Raw genomic sequence first — 4,117 nt, 5'->3', positions numbered from 1 at the left:
GTGTGTGTGTGTTTGTATACACATGTTTGTACTGTATATGCATATGTGTGTGTGTGTGTGTGTGTGATATACATATACATATATACATATAAATATATTTGTGGTGTGTGTGGGATATACACATATGTATATATAAATATATAAACATATATATATATATATATAAAATAAAATAAAATATATATATATATATATATATATATCATTTCATCATTTAACGGTAGGTCCATGTCTGAGCCGCCGTGGTAGTTTTCATGTTGTGATGCTTTGGAGTGAGTACGTGGTAGGGTCCCCCGTTCTTTTCCACGGAGAGTGCCGGTGTTACCTTTTTTTTTTTTTTTTTTTTTTTTTAGGTAATCATTCTCTCTATTTTTTCCGGGCTTGGGACCAGCACTGACTTGGGCTGGCTTGGGGCCACCCCGGGGGCTAGGTAGGTATTTGAGTGAAGTTCCTTGCCCAAGGGAACAAAAGCGCCGGCCGGTGACTCAAACCCTCGAACTCAGATTTCCGTCGTGACAGTCTGGAGTCCGACGCTCTAAACCATTCGGCCACCGCGGGCCCATATATTATTTTATATATATATATAATATATATATATATATATATATATATATATATATATATATATATATATATATATATATAGATATGCATGTATGTTTAATTACTCATCTGAACACAAATCAGACACTCTCTTTTACTATAGTTGTAGACCTCCAAGGATTAGCTGGTGTTGATTTGTAGAGGAATTGTTGTGCGGCACTGATCTATATAATATTTAAATACCTGAACAGCAAATGAAGTTAAGAATAAAGGATGTTTCAAGAACGTCTGATTATAACAGTACACATATGTCACTATACCGCCATAAAAGGCAAAAAGCAGGTCGATTTTTCTTAAAGGCTCGAGGGTGTTTCTGGTATATTTAACAGTGGATCCATTTATCGGCGATCTACCATCAGTTAAAATAACTGAGGATGGGGGAAGCAAGGAGACTGTCGGCAGGAGAAAAAGTTATAATTTTGACAGTGAGCTGCTAGTTTATCAAAAAAGACGTAGGAAACCAAAATAAAAGCAACTGACCAGTCCTGCGTTCCGTTTGGCACTTCCTCTCGCTACGAAGCGCACACTTTCAACCTCAGCAGTGTTTTCTCTCCTGCCGAAGATCTTGTTTCCCCACATCCTTATATAACTCTCTCGTACGACTAATATGAGGAGAAGTAGCTTTGGCCAACGCCTACCCTTAAGATCTACGGCATCCCTCTACGGCATTATATATCTATAATGAGCGTTACAACCGTCGCTTGAAGAAAGGAGTATGCTCCTGAGGCTCCATTCCTTACCTTATTTATACGAATAAGTACTTAGTCTTCCTGAGAAATGTTTCGACCGTTTCAAATGCAGGCATGTATAGAAACTAAGGGCGTTCAGAAACCGCATCAGCAATGTGTGTACAGGAGTACAGGTGTGCTGCAATGCAGCACACCTGTATTATGGCTAGGGAGGGAGGAGGAGGATAAAAAGAGAGGGAGAGAGGGGGGTTGCAATGGTTTATATAGATACATATATATGTATATGTATTTATATATTATACATATACATATATTTTTTTCCTTAGCTTTATCTCAATCTCATTCACCATGATCAGGTTCTGGCAGATATCTTTTATAGCCGAGTGCCATTCCTGACGCCAACCCTCTCTTTTTACCCGGGCTTAGGACCAGCACTGACATGAGCTGGCTTGCCCACCAGTGGCTAGGTAGGCAATCGAGGTGAAGTTCCTTGCACAAGAAAATGCGCCAACCGGTGACTCGGGGCCCTCGAATCAGATTGTCGTCGTGACAGGCTTGAGTCTGAGCTAAAAACCACTCGGCCACCGCGGCCTATGTATGTATGTATATATATATATATATATATATATTATATATATATATATATATATATATATATATATATATATATATATATAATATATATATATATATATATATTTTGTATGTATGCTTACACACACACAACACACACACACACCCCACAACACCACACACACACCACACACACACACACACACAAAACACATAATATATATATTTTAATATATATAATATTATATTTTATATATATATATTGTATATATATTTATATATATATGTATGTGTGTCTGTGTGTTTGTGTGTGTGTGCGGGCATGCGTGTGGTTGTGTGTGTGTGTGTGTGTGTTTGGTGTGGGGTGTGTGTGTTGTGGGGTGTGTGTGTGTGTTGTGCTTTGTGTGTGTGTGTATGTGTGTGTGTGTGTGTGTGTGTGTGTGTGTGTGTGTGTGTGTGGTGTGTGTGGTGTGTGTGTGTGTGTGTGTGTATGTATATATATGTATATATAAATATATATATATATATATAAAATATATATATATATATATATTATATATAATATATGGTGTGTGTTTTGTATATATATATATATATATATATATATATATAAAATATTAAAAAAAAATATATATATATATTAATATATATATATATATATATATATATATATATATATATATATATATATATATATAATATATATATATACATATAGTTTTTATGTGTGTGTGCGTATGTGTATGTGTGTTTAAGTGTGCATGTGTGTGCATGTGTATGTGTGGGTGTGTGTTATGTGTGTGTGCGGTGTGAATGCGTGTGTGTGTGTGAGTGAAATGTGTGTGTGTTTGTGTGTGTGTGTGTGGTGGGGTTTGTGTGTGCATGTGTGTGTGCATGTATGTAAAGTGTGTGTGTGTGAATAAAAGAAAATAGTGAGTGCACACCCACAAAAAACTCATACATGCTCATCCATGTATTATTCTTTCTGCTACCTCTAAGGTTTCCAAAATTTTATTTCCCCAAACATATTGCCACTTGCCTTTCAGTAACGAGTGACGATTACAGCCCCTAAGGCTCGAATCCCACGTGCCGTTTTGCCTCTGTGGGCCCACGTGTCGGCGCTGACGTGGAATTCTTCTTGTCATCTGCGAGAACATGCTGTGTCCCGACTACACGTAGATATATGATCAAGCGCGCGCGCACTCCCACACACACACACATACACTGGACCTTAGGACCAGGGGCGGTATTTACACGACATTTTTTGCGATTTTACCTACACACATACATACATATACAAATATACATGAGAGAAAATTATGGAGAAATGATAGTAAGAGAATAACAAAGGGCAGAGTTTCAACCATTTTTTTTTTACCACAGAACTTTGTACTACACTTTTTTGGCTCGGGTACACTTGTTTAGTTGGAAATTATATATATTTTATATATATATATATAGATATATATATATATAATATATATATATAATATGTAGTATATATATATTATATATATATATTATATAATTTATATATACACATTTATATAAAATTAATATATATATATATATATATATATATATATATATATATATATATTTTAATTTTATAAAAATAAGTAATATAAAATAATATTATATATTTTATATATATCAACATATAAAATATAAAATATATTTATTTTTAATATATATTATATATTATTATATATTTATTAATTTTATAGGTATGTATGTATATTATCAAAGGGCCCCCCATTGTCGATGTGGGACTAGGCTTTAAATTGTTTTTACCCACTTCCGTATACCCACACACTTTGGGGCCCCAATCTGCAAATTTTGCACGCAATAAAAAATTGGGGAACATGAGCAAAAAATTTCGGTTTTGGGAAAACCCTTGGGGTTAGTCTTATTTAGATAGGGAAAATGATCCCCGGACTACGCCTTGTGGGTTCAGTCCATGTACTGCCCAAACGTTAGGGAGTTTCCTAAAAAAAACGTTTCCCTTGTTTTTCAGTTTGTTCCCGGGTAAAAGGGCTGGGGAAAGCCCACCCTATACTAAAAAATTAATGCCTTTGTTTATCTATAAGGGGAAAATATTCGGAGTGGGGGTCCCGAAGGCATTTCATTTTTATTTAGGGACCACAAGGTGGAACCACCTGTGTCCCCGCTGGTGCCAAACCGTATGGGACTCTTTCCTTTGTACCCATCGGGTTGCGCGGAAAAGGGAGCATGCACCAGGGGCCCAACAC

The sequence above is a fragment of the Penaeus monodon genome, chromosome 7, assembly GCF_015228065.2.
Source record: "Penaeus monodon isolate SGIC_2016 chromosome 7, NSTDA_Pmon_1, whole genome shotgun sequence".
Lineage (NCBI taxonomy): Eukaryota > Metazoa > Arthropoda > Malacostraca > Decapoda > Penaeidae > Penaeus > Penaeus monodon.
Note: the sequence above shows the minus strand (reverse complement) of the source record.